Source organism: Lutra lutra, chromosome 11 (assembly GCF_902655055.1).
Source record: "Lutra lutra chromosome 11, mLutLut1.2, whole genome shotgun sequence".
Taxonomy (NCBI): domain Eukaryota; kingdom Metazoa; phylum Chordata; class Mammalia; order Carnivora; family Mustelidae; genus Lutra; species Lutra lutra.
In genome coordinates this window covers 22,495,915-22,513,766 of record NC_062288.1, presented here as the reverse complement: position 1 = coordinate 22,513,766, position 17,852 = coordinate 22,495,915, and the positions used below count along the sequence as shown (strand labels likewise).

At 37.7% G+C, this 17,852-nt stretch overlaps 1 protein-coding gene, 1 long non-coding RNA gene and 1 other non-coding gene across 4 annotated transcripts in view; 2 read left to right on the top strand and 1 right to left on the bottom strand.

Annotated features, from left to right (window-relative positions):
• Positions 1–17,852, bottom strand: part of RSBN1L (round spermatid basic protein 1 like) — a 65,698-nt gene that overhangs the window by 29,370 nt on the left and 18,476 nt on the right. The gene's annotated exons all lie outside the window — the stretch shown is intronic.
• The window catches only part of LOC125080693 (uncharacterized), a 46,918-nt gene that overhangs the window by 26,997 nt on the left and 2,069 nt on the right, over positions 1–17,852 (top strand). The gene's annotated exons all lie outside the window — the stretch shown is intronic.
• LOC125081510 (U6 spliceosomal RNA) lies at positions 11,740–11,850 on the top strand. The gene has a single exon (XR_007121715.1). It is a non-coding gene; the product is annotated as a U6 spliceosomal RNA (small nuclear RNA).

Genomic DNA, 17,852 nt, shown 5'->3' with positions numbered 1-17,852 from the left:
ATCCTTCCTTTTTTTAAGATTTTATTTATTTATTTGACAGACAGAGATCACAAGTAGGCATAGAGGCAGGCAGAGAGAGAGGAGGAAGCAGGCTCCCTGCAGAGCAGAGAGGCTGATGGAGGGCTCTATCCCAGGACCCTGGGACCATGACCTGAGCCAAAGGCAGAGGCTTTAACCCACTGAGCCACCCAGGCGCGCCCTTACTTTCCTTTCTATAAATACTACCCAAATTCAAGTCCTATATCACCTCATGATTAGATTACCATCTAGATCAGTATTGCCCAGTAGAAATACAATGCTTATCAGATATGTGAATTTGAATTTTCTAGGAGTCACATTGGAAACAAAACCCAACAGGTGACATTAAGTCTAATAATAAATTTTATTTAACCAACAGATCTAATAATTGTCATTTCAAAATGAAGCCAACACTAACAAATTATTAATGAGACATTTTACATTGTTTTTCACAATAAGACTTCAAAATCCAGTATATACTTTAACATCTCAATTCAAAGTGTTCAAGAGTCACATGACACTAGTGGCTTCTACACTGAACAAATCAGGTCTACACTACTTAAACAGATAATTCTCAAAAAATTAAGTCATGTACTTAATAAACATTTTAAAACTTACACTCATGAATAATAAAAAAATACAAATTCAAATAAGATACTTTATCTATCAAATTGACAAAGTGCTTTTTTAAAGGTGGTAATACTCAAGGCAGAAGAAAGGATAGTTGATGGCAGAGCAAACGAAAACAGGGACACACTGATTTAACAAATATGCATTGCTAAGTATAAGCAAAGGGTTAGGGATATAGAAGTGAATAAACAGGAAGTCTGTACATATATAACTTAAATTCTAGAAATAGATTAAGCTGTTCTCATGCTTCAAACTAGTTTGCTATTCTTCCTTCTTGATGTCTAAAGTCCTTGAAATCCTGTCACAGGCTATCATCCAGGCATAAAGTGTTACTCCAAATAGCTGGAGCTTAGACACATATATAAGTTAATATTTCCTAAGTAAACATACATTTTTTAATGAACTATTTACATATCCTTTAAAAATCACAACTGAAGAAAACAGTTACCTATCTCCACATTTCTTTTCCCAATCATCCCTATTAACATTATTAACTTTAAAGTGTTATTTCAGTAATTACTGAACTTGTAAAATTTATTAAGACATAATATAATATAAATATAGAAAAAAATGTAAGTATACAGCTCAATTTTTACAAAATGAACAAACAGCACCCAGGCGCCTAGGTGGCTCAGTGGGTTAAAGCCTCTGCCTTCGGCTCAGGTCATGATCCCAGGGTCCTGCAATCAGCCCTGATCAGCCCCACATCAAGCCCACATCGGGCTCTCTGCTCAGCAGGGAGCCTGTTTCCCCCTCTCTCTCTTCCTGCCTCTCTGCCTACTTGTGATCTCTCTCTGTCAAATAAATAAATAAAATCTTAAAAAAAAAAAAATGAACAGCACCTCAGGATCCCTCTTGTCTTCCCTTCCAGTCTTTATGCAGTATCCCTAAGGGTAACTACAATCCTGACTTCTAACCACAAAGATTAAAATAACTGTAGAATTATAATGGCATATATATAATTATGATATAATATAAATGTATCACAGTCACAAAACATAAATATTTTTCAAAATAAAATTAAACTAGCTTCTCAGGAAAAAAACTGTAATATGGTATTACCCTATTTTTAATAAACTTTATTTATAAATATATTTATAAATTATAGGCCTTATTTTTAAAAGATATTTATTTATTTATTTGAGAGAGAGATAGAAAAAGAGAACGTGCACACACATGTACTTTAACAGGGGGAGGAGTAGAAGGAGAGGGACAAGCAGACTCCACCCTGTTCACAAAGCCAGATGTGAAGTTCAATCTCAGGACCCTGAGATCATGACCTGAGTTGAAATCAAGAGTCAGACATTGACTGAGCCACCCAGGGGTTCCCAGCCTTTGTTTTTTGGAGCAGTTTTAGGTTCTCAGCAAAACTGAACAGAAAGTGCACACAGATTTTCCACATACAACTCCCACACCTATACATCCTTATCCATCTAACCATCCATCCATCCATCCATCTATCTCTGAGAGCAAGAGCATGGGTGGGAGGCAAAGGGAGAAGAAGAGAGAATCTTGAGCAGACTCCATGCTGAGCATGGGGCTGGATCCAATGACCCTGAGATCAGGATCTGAGCTGAAACCAAGAGCTGGCCACTTAAGTGCTTAAACAACTGTGCTACCCAGGTGCCCCAACATATATCCCAATTTTTTGAAAATATAATTAATACACACACATTCAAAAATCAGACTGAAAGATAATAGCACAAATTATTAAAAACCGGGGCGCCTGGGTGGCTCAGTGGGTTAAGCCTCTACCTTCGGCTCAGTTCATGATCTCAGGGTCCTGGGATCGAGTCCCGCGTCAGGCTCTCTACTCAGTGGGGAGCCTGCTTCCTCCTCTATCTCTCTCTCTGCTTGCCTCTCTGCCTACTTGTGATCTCTCTCTGTCAAATAAATAAAATCTTTAAAAAAAAAATTATTAAAAGCCATTATTTTTTTAAAGTAAATTCTACACCCAAGGTGTAGAATTATTAAAAGCCATTGTTTTTTAAAGTAAATTCTAGGGGGTGCCTGGGTGGCTCAGTGGGTTAAAGCCTCTGATTTCGGCTCAGCTCATGATCTCAGGATCCTGGGATCGAGCCCCGCATCAGGCTGTCTGAGCAGCAGGGAGCGTGCTTCCTCCTCTGTCTCTGCCTACCTCTCTGCCTACTTGTGATCTCTGTCAAATAAATAAAAAAAAATCTTTTTAAAAAAATTAAAAAAAAAAATAAAGTAAATTCTACACCCAAGGTGGGACTTGAATTCATGACCCCCAAATCAAGAGTCACAAGCTCTACCGACTGAGCCAGGCAGGCACCCCTAAAAGCCATTATTTTTAAGTAGCAAAAAGTTTTAAAGTCTCTCCAAAAGGACCGGAAGGCAGAGGCTTAACCCACTGAGCCACCCAGGCACCCTTAATCTTTATATAAACTCCATTTACAGCTGAAATGGGAGATCTGAAAGTTTGTTATCAAGGTTGCAGAACTTGACCTAGGTCTTCTGAACTTGTACACTTTCCACTTTGTTATAGCTGTAACATGTTTACCTGTAACATATAAACACATTATAACATCTTTGTGTTATCTGTTACATGATTATGAAACATTTAATGGAGGCATTTAAAATTAGTTTTTTTTTTTAAAGATTTTATTTATTTATTTGACAGAGAGAGAGATCACAAGTAGGCAGAGAGGCAGGCAGAGAGAGAGGGGGAGGCAGGTGAAGTTAGATTTTGAAAAAGGATATGCCCTGACAAGAAGCAAAAATTCTAGGAAGAGTGAAAGGTAGCTTGAAAGATTGAGACAGGTATGTAGGTTGGGACAGCAGTTATCCCACAAAAATGCTTTTCTGCTATGAATATATAGGATGACTTGTCCTACCCGGTTCCCAAATCTCCTGTGCAGGAAGTGAGCAGCGCTTTATGGCACTCCGCAGCAGGACCGAGGGGGAAACTAAGCCAAGAGCAGCCCCTTCATGTTCACGGTCAAAAATGGAGGCTGAATTGCAAACCTGATGAGAGAAAATTCTAGAAAGGACTCTCCTCACTCTTCATGTCTCTTCTCTAGGACAGGAATCTGAAAACCCCAGTAAGAAAGTGGAGGCCACTGAACCCCATTTCTGGCCTCAGGGCCATCAGATATGCACAGGGCGCATGGGGTGTACACAGGCCCCTTTGCTGCAGGGTCCCAGAATCAAAGGCCCTCAGGGTGCCTGGAGCCACTAGTGGGCTCAGGAGTGCTTTTACAGGGCTGAAGCTCTGTAGCTACGACCCATGGAGCAAGAAACGCCAGCAGAAGCTCCAAGTCTGACCCAGTCACCTGAGACGGGGTGAAGGGAAGCCTAGGAGACACACAGCATGGGGACTGCACCACATAAGGAGAGGGAGGGAAGGCTCAGGTCGTGATCTCAGGGTCCTGGGATCAAGCCCCGCATGGGGCTCTCTGCTCAGCAGGGAGTCTGCTTGCCCTCGCCCTGCCTGCCTCTCTGCCTACCTGTGGTCTCTCTCTCCCTGTCAAATAAATAAATAAATAAATAAATAAGTAAGTAAGTAAGTAAGTAGATAAATAAAATTAAAAAAAAAATAAAAAAATTTTAAAAAAAGATTAAATAGGAAATATATACAAAAGCATACTGCAAAGATATAAGCCTTATATTATCTATGTCTAGCTCTTTATCCATAGTGTTGGGCCATAATAAACATTTTTTGGTCATAACAATTCAAAACTGTCTATAAAAATCTCAACTCTGCTGTCATTACATTATAATGCATTCATATTCATAAAAGGCACTTCTACATCTTTTCACAAGGAAAACAGCTCCCTAGCCCCATGTTTACTGTAACATATTGTTCTTTAAAAAACTGTCATTCTTAAAAAATCGTTTCTCTTCATGACCAAGAATTTGTATGGTTTTTATTCTTCATAATCTAACCTAAGGTTTGGAAGGAATTTTTAGCTAATTATTGGAATAAAAGTAAAAATCACTCTACCATAAGAACAAGAAAATACCTATTTTGAAAAGTCCAACTTAACACAAGGACTACAAGTTTTATTTTAAAAATAAAGGTGGGGGGGATGCCTGCATGGCTCAGTCAGTTAAGTTTCTGCCTTATCATTATCCCAGGATCCTGGGATTGAGCCCCACATGGGGCTCCCTGCTCAGCAGGGGAGTCTGCTTCTCCTTCTCCCGCCCCCCCCCCCATGTTCTCTCTCTCTCTCACCCTCTAACAAATGAAATCTTTTTTAAAAAATTAAAAATGAAAATAAAAAATAAAAAAATAAAAATAAAAAGGGGGCCAGGGGACAGAGGAAAAACAGATACAAACAGACCCATTATAGAGTTTGAACCTATAGGAGCAGAAGGAATATAAGAATGGAGGAAAGGAAAAGGAATAAATGACTAAGTCATTATGAACCAGAACAAACTATAAATTATACATGTGGAAAAATACACATGTGCTAAAGATATACACTGTATGTAAAAGTTAAGATATAAAAAATAAAACTGATTAAAATAACTTCAAATAAGATATAAAAGGGATTTTTCTATAATAATATAATAATATAACATTCTATTTATTTAGCAATATATTTCTATTGAGCACTTACATGCAAAAGATAAAAATAAATAATAGTGGCGTACTAAAGAGTGTTACAATCAACAATATCATTTGATTCCTACTGTTGGTAAAGCTATGCAAAATCGGTTCTTAAATAACAAATAATTGTTTTCATTTGGTTATAATAAAATTTACTAGTCTTCACCTGTATTAAAGTCATTATAATAAAACAGAGATGAAAGCACACACACACAAATATTAGATGAATCACTTCAGTAAGGAGAAAGTCAAACTTATAAAAAGCATTGTTAGAGAATCCTTTTAAGAGATTTTTTTAATTTTTAAATTTTTTTAGAGAGAGTGAGGGGGAGAATAAGAGAGGGACACAGAGAAAGAATGAGACTCTTAAGCAGGCTCCACGCCCAGCATGGAGCCTGACTGGGGCTAGATCTCACAACCCTGAGATCATGACCTGAAATGAAATCAAGAGACAGACTTGCTGGACCAACTGAGCCACCCAGGCACCCCTTAAGAGATTCATAATACAACAAAAATCCATTTATCTGAAATCTTAAGAATTAATTCATAGTTTTAAATAACAGAAGACTGCCACTATTTTTTAACAGTTCTAATAACTTGCAAAAATGTATTATATACTTCCCTGTTTAAAAAATCTAAGAAATATATTCTTTTCATTGTGACAAATATTTAAACTCATTATCATACTCATATTGATGAACACAAAAACAAAACAAAATTTACCTGTTTAAAACTAAAAAACAGTATTTGAGTATCATTTAATTTTTATTTTCTCAGGTATCATTTATCATTCCACATATGAGAGGTGACAGCTATAACTTCTGGCAGTCACCAACAAACAGGCTCATTCACATCACTCAGTGCTACAAAATCAGACCAGGCCCATTAATACTATCCTGTATAATACAATAGGCAGGTTATATCTAACCTTATTACAGCAAATTTCACACTATATTCTTTCTGCTATAAATGTATCTTTCTCCTTATAAGCATTGGATCATATATGTTCTTTAAGTAGAGAAGGCTCTACCTCAATAAATGTTTGTTTGATTCATGAAACAGGTCCTGTGACATAGTAAGAAATTGTGTTATTTTCTACAGTACATCATGACTTTCTTTCCTTTCATGTGCTCTACATTGATCTTTGTTAATTCTTCCTTCCTTTCCTTATCATACCACAGCAAGGAAGTAAATTCTTAGTCCTTACAGCCTTCCAGGAGCAGTTCCTCAAATTTGTATTTCCCTTTTCTAACTGCCCGGGTTGCTTTTAACAAAAAATCCGAAGATTTAATGAAACTACTCCTCCAAAAACATTAGGGATCCACAATTTTATTGTGTGTAAAGTCTCAATAATAAAAACAAATAATTTTCCTTAAAAGACCATGTGGTAATTTCTTTTTTATATAGATCTCTTTTTATAGGAAAAATTCTTACAACATAGTATTTTTTTTTTTTTTTTTTTTAAATAGAAAAAAAAAGGGGCGCCTGGGTGGCTCAGTGGGTTAAGCCTCTGCCTTCGGCTCAGGTCATGATCCCAGGTCCTGGGTTCGAGCCCCACATCAGGCTTACTGCTCAGCAGGGAGCCTGCTTCCTCCTCTCTCTCTGCCTGCCTCTCTGCTTACTTGTGATTTCTCTCTGTCAAATAAATAAATAAATAAAATCTTTTAAAAAAATAAATAAATAAATAGAAAAAAAATTAGAAAAAATAACACTGCAGGAGTGCCTAAGTGTATCAGTTGGTTCAGCAACAGACTCTAGATTTTGGCTCAGGTCGTGGTCTCAGAATCTTGAGAGGGAGCCCTGCTTCCTGCTCCGTGCCCAGCAGGAAGCCTGCTTGGGATTTTTCTCTTCTTCTCCCTCTGCCCCTCTCCCCACCCCCTGGGAGCATGGGCATTCACGTGCTCTTTTTCTCTCTAATAAATAAATGAAGCTTAAAAAAAAAAATAGAAAAAGGTGCAAAGGACATAAAACAAATTCCAAAAACTCTTAATGTCAAATTAACATCAAAAAAAAGCTCAACCTGGAGCACCTGGGTGGCTCAGTCGTTTAAGCATCTGCCTTCAACTCAGGTCATGATCCCAGAGTCCCAGCATCATGCCCCCTCAGCCCCCATTGGGCTTCCTGCTCAGTGGGGAGTCTGCTTCTCCCTCTCCCAACCCCCTGCTCTCTTTCTCTCAAAAATATAATTTTTTTTAAAGATTTTATTTATTTATTTGACAGAGATCACAAGTAGGCAGAGAAGCAGGCAGAGAGAGAGAGGAGGAAGCAGGCTCTCCACTGAGCAGAGAGCCTGACGTGGGGCTCGATCCTAGGACTCTAGGATCATGACCTGAGCCGAAAGCAGAGGCTTAACCCACCAAGCCACCCAAGTGCCCCAAAATATAATTTTTTTTTAAAAAAAGTTCAACCTGGGGCACCTGGGTGGCTCAGTGGGTTAAAGCCTCTGCCTTCGGATCAGGTCATGGTGCTCTCTGCTCGGCGGGGAGCCTGCTTCCTCCTCTCTCTCTGCCTGCCTCTCTGCCTACTTGTGATCTCTGTCAAATAAATAAATAAAATCTTAAAAAAAAAAATCTTTTAAAAAAGTTCAACCTTGCACCTGGCGCCTGGGTGGCTCAGACTTGATTTTGGCTCAGGTTATGATCTCAGAGTCAACAGATGGAGCCCTGTGACAGGCTCCGTTCTAGGCATGGAGCCTGTGTGAGAGTCTCTCTCTCCCTCTCCCTCTTCCCCCTCTCTAAAAAACAAAAACAAAACAAAACAAAACAAAAGCCCGATCATTCTGATGATCCCAGAATTCCACTGTAGTATTTAATAAAAAGGAAGTAAAAACCCAGCACAAATATACATGTACAGGAGTCCTCATCTCATATTATTTATAATTACAAAAAAACTGTAAATAACTTAAAGGCTTAATAAAGGTAAATTGGGTATATTCATTAATGGGAAAATACAAAACCATTAAAAATCATGACTGAATAATAGTTAATATTATGAAGTAGGGATAATGTTCATGAAATGTTAGAAGAAAATGGCAATTTAACACATATAAATGTAAATCTATAAAATGATCCCACATCTGTCATATACACAGATCTGTGTAAGTACATGCGAACATATACACATATACATCTGTTGTATACACACCACACACAGGAGTCTTAATACAATCGAAATCACTTAAAAATTTATACAAAAAATAGTTGGGACTTCCCAGTCTTCCCACCCTTGTCACAGAGAGTCAAGTAATCACTCAATCTCACTCCTTAAGGCAAACATCCACTTTTCCTTTTCATTTTTTTTTTTAAAGATTTTATTTATTTATTTGACAGCGAGAGATCACAAGTAGAGAGGCAGGCAGAGAGAGAGAGAGAGGGAAGCAGGCTCCCCGCTGAGCAGAGAGCCCGATGTGGGACTCGATCCCAGGACCCTGAGATCATGACCCGAGCTGACGGCAGCGGCTTAACCCACTGAGCCACCCAGGCGCCCCGGGCTTGAAACTCAGGTACCCCAGGCAAGGCAAAGGGTGGAGCTAAAAACAAGCTGACTGCACTTCTCTAAAGTGCTTAAACTGAATTGAATTAGGAAAAAAGAACTTTTAGAATTTAAAAATAAAATAGCAAAACTGAAAAGCTCAAAAGTTAGAAGATAAAGTTGAGATAATCTTCCAAAAGAAGAGCAACAAGACAAAGAAGTGGAAAACAGCAGAAAATAAGGTGACCTCAAGGGCCAGATTCCCAAAAGATTCAGGAGATCCAATATCAAATTAACTGAAATTTCAGAAAAGGAAAACAGAATTTTATAGGGAAGAAAAATACCAAAATAAAGAAATTTTCCCAGAAAAGATCAGACACCAAAATGATGATTCCATTAAGGGATGAGCACAAAGAATGGAATTCACAGTGGTAGCCCCCCTTCCCACACACACACACCAGGCACACCATCATGAAATTTCGGTACACCAGAGATAAAGAAAAGATCCTAAAAGTCTCCTAAGGAATTAAAACAACACAAAATAAAACAAAACAAAACCAGATCACATATAAAAGATCAGGTAACAGTGTGGAACTCTTGAACATGACAGTAGATGCTAGAAAGCAATACAACAAACAAGTGCCTCCAGAATGCTTTTTAACTTAGAATTTTTAACTTAGCATTCTTTCATCTGCCAAATTATCAATCAAATATGAGGGAAGACATGATCAGACAAGCAAAAATTCAAACGTTTTTACCACACATGCATCCCCCTTTAGGATATGTTCAAGTAAATGAAGGAGTAAACAAAGGAGGAAGAAGGCATGAGACCAAGGAAACAGGAGACTGAGCCCAGGTGGGCACACAAGGAGCTATCCATATGAAAGCTGTGCAGCTGGCTTAAAGGGCAGCCAGTTCAGACTGAAGGACAGCAAGAGAGCACTGCAGAAAGTACATCCAGGAATAAAGAGGAATTATCACACAACAAAGAGAACAGGACAGAAAATGAAGATGCAACAGATATAAACAGATCTTGCTTGACTTACAAGGGGATTTCATCTCAGTAAACCCATTCATTGTAAATTCGAAGAAACATTAACTCAAAAATGCATTTAATACACCTAACTTACTAAATGGGCTCAGAGCACTTACATTAGCCTACAGTTGGACAAAATCATCCAACACAAAGACTATTTTATATTAAAGTGTTGAATATCTTAAGTAATTTTTGAATATTTTACTAAAACTGAAAAACAAAACAGTTTTATGGGGATAGAATGGTTTTAAATGTTTGGGTTGTTGACTCTTGTGATCCCATGGTTGACTGGCATTATGGCTCACTGCCCCACCCAGCATCACCAGAGAATATCCTACAACATATTGCTAATTCAAAAAGCACAGTTCAAAATTCAAAAGTATGATTTCTAACTGAATTGCATCACTTTCCCACTATACTCAAGTCAAAAAATTGTAAGTCATTGTAAGGTGGGCACCATCTGTGTGTAAAGAGAAGTAATTTTTAAGTATTATGAAAACCCAGGGGGTGCCTGGGTACCTCAGTGGGTTGGGCCTCTGCCTTTGGCTCAGGTCATGGTCTCAGGATCCTGGGATCAAGCCCTGCGTCGGGCTCTCTGCTCGGCGGGGGTGCCTGCTTCCCTTCCTCTCTCTCTCTGCCTGCTTCTCTGCCTACTTGTGATCTCTGTCTGTCAAATAAATAAATAAAATCTTAAAAAAAAAAAAAAAAAAAAAAGAAAACCCAGAAGGCTGTACAGAAAAGGATCTCTGATCTGCACTCAAAAGTATTTGCCAAGTCATAATTAACACTGATTATTATGTTACAACTAAGTTTTATGAAATTCCTGGATAAGAAAGAAGCTAGGTTATAAAAATGCTAAATTATTGGGGTGCCTGGGTGGCTCAGCGGGTTAAAGCCTCTGCTTTCGGCTCAGGTCATGATCCCAGGGTCCTGGGATTGAGCCCCGTCGGGCTCTCTGCTCAGCAGGGAGCCTGCTTCCTCCTCTCTCTCTCTCTCTGCCTGCCTCTCTGCCTACTTGTAATCTCTGCCCGTCAAATAAATAAATAAAATCTTTAAAAAAAAAAAAAAGCTAAATTATTTTTAATCTTAACAAGAATGCAATATATGCCTAAAACTTTTAATCAAAAATCAAAAGGCTGTATGAACACTTTATTCAGAAATTTGGAATTAAGAGATGAGAACTAAAAGAGTTAACAGCTGGGGGCTAGGGCAGGGAATGGAAACAGGGCCATTTCTCATTATAAACATTTCAGTACTACTTGATTTTTTAAAAAAGATTTATTTTATTTATTTGAGAGAGAAAGAGCGTGTGCACATGTGTACAATTGGGGGGGAGGGGTAGAGGAAGAGACTTTTCAAGCGGACTCCCCGCTAAGGGGGGCAGGGCCTTAATCAACCAGGACCCTTGAGATCATGACCTGAGCCAAAACGAAGAGGTGGACACTTAACTACCTGAGCCAGCCAAGCACCCCTCGATTTTTTTAAATTAAATTTTATTTTTAAAGTCATGGCCTTCCTCTCAAAAACCGGTAGCCCAATTCTAATCATGAGAAAAACATAAAACAAATCCCAATTGAGGAACATTTTACAAAATGTCTGATCAGTACTCCTCAAACCATCAAGGTAATCAAAAGCACGAAAGGTCTGAGAAAACTGCCATAGTCAAGAAAAGCCTAGGTAGACATGATGACCAAATGTAATATAGTATCCTGGGTGGGATTCCTGGAACAGAAAAATGACTCTAAGAAAACCTGAATTAAGTATGGTCTTTAGTTAATGATATTGTATCAATACTGATTAACTGTGACAAATGTACAATACAAATGTAAAATTTTAGTAAGAGAAAGTACAAGATACAAAAAAAAAAAAAAAAGAAAGTACACAATACACGGGCACTCTGTACTCCCTAATTTTTCTTAAATTTAAAACTATTCTAAAATTAAGGAATTACTAAAATTTATATTTATAAAAATGTATAAAGGCAAAACTTGAAAGAAAGAAATGCAATGCTTAATTCAGCAGCACATACACAAAAACTGGAATTGGAACCATACAGAGAAGATTAGCATGGCCCCTGAGCAAGAAAGACATGCAAATTCATGAAGCCTTCCATATTTATGGAACAGATGGTGGCTGCACTTGTGCTGAGCATAGCATATGTATAAACTGTCAAATCACTATTTGGTATACCTGAGGCCAATGTGCTACTGTATGTCAACCACAGTCAAATAAATAAATAAGAAATACATACAGACAGTTTGTGTGCATGAGGCTAACGTGGCACTGTGTGTCAACTATACATACATACATACGTAACACAGACACACACAGTTTGTGTACATATGTGTATAAATTTCACTTTATGTAATGGACAGAGCTCCAAGACACACTGTTAAGTAAAATGAGCAAGTTCTAAAAAAATGCACATAGCATATTTAGGTTTTTAAAAATAGGCTACATATTCTTTTCTGTGTGTACATATATTTATGTATATATGTAAATGCACAGGAAAAAGTCTGGAAGGGAGAACACAAAACACCTACCAGGGTTTACTCCTGTAGAAGGAATAAAAGGAAGTCTTGATTTTTATTTCCTTTACTTCTAAATTATTTATATTTATTATTAATTGTAATCTCTATGACAGAAAGAGAGTCATATTTATTGCTTATGTAATTGTTAGCCTACATCTCTTTCCTGAAAGAAGAATGGATATTATGTTCAGACAAGTATTTTTTCAAAGATTTATCTTTAAATAAATTTATCTTTAAATGGATAAATTTATCTTTAAATAAATCACTTAATGTCTATCAGAAAAGAAAAAAGACTTCAAAATATAACAATGAATTAATATATAACCTAATACGCACACACACAAGAAAATACTCTTCATTTTTACAAAGTCCTCCCTTTGTTACAATTGTTTAAGTGCATTTCTATCTCACTTTATATACATTATCTCAAGATCATGCTATAGTTAACAAAAAGAACGAAAGGAGAAAATATGATATAATTATATATGTATTCTGAATATGTACATAATACCTACACTGTTTGTTAGACTTAATAGATTTTAAGGAAAAGACAGAAATCCCATACTATACCACGACTCATTAAACCAAAAATTTTTGTACAGAAAAGGATCCTTATACAGGTTCATTAGAATTTTTTTTTTTTAAGAAGTGTCATGGGGGCCTGGCTGGCTCAGTCAGTAAAGCAACTCTTGATCTCAGGGTCATGAGTTCAAGCCCCACATTGGGCAGAGAGCTTACACAAAAAATAGTAATAAAAAAAGTGTCATAAAAATCCACACTTACCTCTTAAGAAGTATTGGTAGAATTTCCTACTAAAGCTTTCAGCCACAATATATTCTTTTTTTTTAATTTTATTTTTAATAAACATATAATATATTTTTATCCCGAGGGGTACAGGTATGTGAATCACCAGGTTTACACACTTCACAGCACTCACCATAGCACATACCCTCCCCAATGTCCATAACCCCACCCCCGTCTCCCAACCCCCCTCCCCCCCATCAACCCTCAGTTTGTTTTGTGAGATTAAGAGTCACTTATGGTTTGTCTCCCTCCCAATCCCATCTTGTTTCATTTACTCTTCTGCCACAATATATTCTTGCAGCACAAACCTCAAACAGGCTTTATGCTATCACAGTTTTGCCTGCTTTGGGTATGTGCCATGATTCACACTGTAATAATGCAGTCTATGAAATCAGTTGTCTGAACAACAACACTGATCCTGATCACCCTCCCCCGAAAGGAGTAGGTATAGCTACAAAGAGATTTGAAAACAAGCAGGAAAGAGGAGAAGATGAGAAATAATACAGAACTGAAGTGGGGAGGTAAAAGGAAAAGATTAAAGATATAGTAAAAAGAGGAGTAATGCCTTCTCAGCCTTTTTTTAAAAAGATTTTATTTATTCTTCTGGTATACAAATATTTACTGAATTATCTGATCAAATCATTGAGCCATTCTATGTATGATATAGAAGCAGTGTTTGGAACACTTGTTTTTAAAAAGACTTGCTTTAAGGCTATGTTGTCAGCACTCATTTATTTTTTCCGTCTTTTTATTTAATTCAAATAACCAACATATAATGAATTATTGGTTTCAGAAGTAGAGTTCAGTGATTCATCAGTCTTATAATACCAGTGCTCATTATATCATATGCCCTCCTTACTGTCCATCACCCAGTAACCCTATTCTCACACTCACCTCCCCTCCAGCTACCCTCAGTTAGTTTCCTATGACTGAGTCTCTTATGGTTTATTGCGATCTCTGGTTTCATCTGGTTTTATTTTTTCCTCTCTTCCCCTATAATGCTTTGTTTTGTTTCTTAAATTCCACATATGAGTGTCATCATATGATAACTGTCTTCTCTGACTGACATATCTCACTTAGCCTTTTTTTTATTAGTCCTCACTGCAAGAGACATCACTAGCATCTTACTCAAAACTTCTCCTAAGGTCAATGGCACTGCACTATCCTGACGACACCATAACTCAGGATCCTATCATAAAAACCTGCACATTCTCCTTAGGATTTTGTCTTAGGTGTACTTCTTTCTTCATTCTCTATACTTGTCTAAAAATGAATTCCTAAGATTTAAACTATAACCATTAGGCAAATGAATCCCCAAACTAGTATCTCAACCCAACCTCTTGGCCAAACTTCACCATGTCATCTCCACAGGAGATATTTAACATCCTGGGGCACCTGGTTGCCTCAGTCAGCAGAGCGTGCAACTCTTGATCTCCAGGTAGTGAGTTCAAGGCCCACACTGGGTACAGAAATGACTTAAAAAATAAAAAAACTGGAGAGGCAAGATGGCGGAGGAGTAGCAGACTAAAATGACATCAAGTCGCAGGAGTTCAGCTAGATATCATTCTCAATGGGGACAAACTGAGAGCTTTTCCCCTAAGGTCAGGAACATGGCAGGGATGCCTGCTATCACCACTGCTATTCAACAAAGTACTAGAAGTCCTAGCCTCAGCAATCAGACAACAAAAAGAAATTAAAGGAATCCGAATTGGCAAAGAAGAAGTCAAACTCTCACTCTCTGCAGATGATATGATATTTTATGTGAAAAACCCAAAAGACTCCACTCCAAATCTGCTAGAACTTGTACAGGAATTCAGTAAAGTGTCAGGATATAAAATCAATGCACAGAAATCAGTTCCATTTCTCTACACCAACAATAAGACAGAAGAAAGAGAAATTAAGGAGTCAATCCCATTTACAATTGCACCCAAACAATAAGATACCTAGGAATAAACCTAACCAAAGAGGCAAAGAACTTGTACTCAGAAAACTATAAAGTACTCATGAGAGCAACTGAGGAAGACACAATGAAATGGAAAAATGTTCCATGCTCAAGGATTGGAGGAACAAATATTGTGAAAATGTCTATGCTACCTAAAGCAATCTACACATTTAATGCAATCCCTATCAAAATCCCATCATTTTTTTTTCAAACAACTGGAACAAATAATCTTAAAATTTATATGGAACCAGAAAAGACCCCGAAAAGCCAGAGGAATGTTGGAAAACAAAGCCAAAGTTGGTGGCATCACAATTCTAGACTTCAAGCTCTATTACAAAGCTGTCATCATCAAGACAGTATGGTACTGGCATAAAAACAGACACGTAGATCAATGGAACAGAATAGAGGCCAGAAATAGACCCTCAACTCCATGGTCCACTAATCTTCGACAATGCAGGAAAGAATGTCCGATGGAAAAAAGACAGTCTCTTCAACAAATGGTATTGGGAAAGTTGGAGAGCCACATGCAGAAAAATGAAACTGGACCATTTCCTTACACCACACACAAAAATAGACTCAAAATGGATGAAAGACCTCAATGTGAGACAGGAATCCATCAAAATCCTTGAGGAGAACATAGGTGGCAACCTCTTCGACCTTAGCCGCAGCAACTTCTTCCTAGAAACATCGCCAAAGGTAAGGGATGCAAGGGCAAAAATGAGCTACTGGCACTTCATGAAGACCAAAAACTTTTGCACAGCAAAGGAAACAGTCAACAAAACCAAAAGACAACTGACAGAATGGGAGAAGATATTCACAAATGACTTATCAGATAAAGGGCTAGTATCCAAAATCTATAAAAAAACTTATCAAACTCAACATCCAAAGAACAAATAATCCAATCAAAATATGGGCAGAGGACATGAACAGAACATGAAAAAATGCTCAACATCACTCAGCATCAGAGAAATACAAATCAAAACCACAATGAGATACCGCCTCACACCAGTCAGAATGGCTAAAATTAACAAGTCAGGAAATGACAGATGCTGGCGAGGATGCGGAGAAAGGAGAACCCTCCTACACTGTTGGTGGGAATGCAAGCTGGTGCAGCCACTCTGGAAAATAGCATGGAGGTTCCTCCAAAAGTTGACAACAGAGCTACCCTACCTCCCAGCAATCGCACTACTGGGTATTTACCCTAAAGACACAAATGTAGTGATCCAAAGGGGCATGTGCATCCGAATGTTTAGAGCAGCAATATCCACAGTAGCCAAACTATGGAAAGAACCTAGATGTCCATCCACGGATGAATGGATAAAGATGATGTGGTATATATATTTATTTTATACACACACACACACACACACACACAGGAATACTCTGCAGCCATCAAAAGAAATGAAACCTTGCCATTTGCCACAACATGGATGGAACTAGAGGGTATTAGGTTGAGTGAAATAAGTCAATCAGAGAAAAACAATTATCATATGATCTCCCTGATATGAGGAATCTGAGAGGCAGAGTGGGAGGTTTGGAAGGTAGGGAAAGAAAAAATGAAACAAGATGAGATTGGAACGGAGAAAATCCGTAAGAGACTCTTACTCTCACAAAACAAACCGAGGGTTGCTGGGGTAGGGGGGTATGGAAAGGGTGGTTGGTTATGGACACTGGGGAGGGTATGTGAAATGGTGAGTGCTGTGAAGTGTGTAAGCCTGACTATTCACAGACCTGTACCTCTGGGGCAAATAATACATTATATGTCAATAAAAATAATAAATTTTTAAAGAATAAAAAATAAAAAATAATTTTAATTAAAAAGAAATATTTAACACCAAAATTATCATCTTTCTTATATAAATAATACTCAAGCCTTTCTTTTAATTCCATTCATATCCCCCAACATCCAAATTCAAAATTCTTAAAACCTTTATACTCCCCTCTTCAGTTTTTCCTTAACATTAAAGCACTTGCTTAGTTCAGTCTACTGAAATATGTCCATCTTCCTTTCCCTTTCCACAACTATCACCATAATTGATTCTCTTTTGAAAGAAGTGATCTTCCTACTACTTACCGTTTCTCTTCTCTCCACCGATCCCAGCAGTGGCCAAAAAATATTCCTTGAAATTATAGTTTATCATGTCACTCTCTTCCACTTTAAACAAATGAATACACCTTTTGTAAAAAAAAGAAAATGCCCACACTATGCCATTTAAGAATCTGTATAATGAAGACTCATACATGAATCCTTTCTTCTACTATCCAACCATATATATATATGTACACAAGATTCCAGATTTTTTAATTCATTACTACTCAAGTCTTACTCCCTTTAGTTAGAAGGCCTTTGCCCATCCCAACTCTTGCGGACCAAAATCCTACACATCCTGCAAGATTCAGCTGAATTTCAGCTTTTCATTAAGGACTCCTTGATCCCTACAACTAGAAATGACCACTGCTTCCTCCTCCCTCTCTTATGATTTGAATTCTGCTTCTCTGTGTACCTGTTCTAGTAGCAGCACTACTTCTAGCTCTTCTGCACCAAAACTTTCCCAGTAGGAAGTTGTATGGGGAAGGAATGACACAGAAATGGGTTCCAGAAACTTGGAAGGCTAAGAAGAAAATCATCCACACTGAGGGCAAATGCTAAAACGGTTAAAGGTCCTTATGGACTTACCTGTAAAAACTGCTCGTGTTAAGAACCCTGAGATATGAAAGACCTGTGCAGTTCCAGTAACTAAGAACATTAAGGACTTGTGAACTGCTGAACTGAGGGAGCGTTATGGAGCTTCTGCTGCTTGTACTTGTAAAAATCCGGGGCTTATGCTAACTGATCTCTGATGA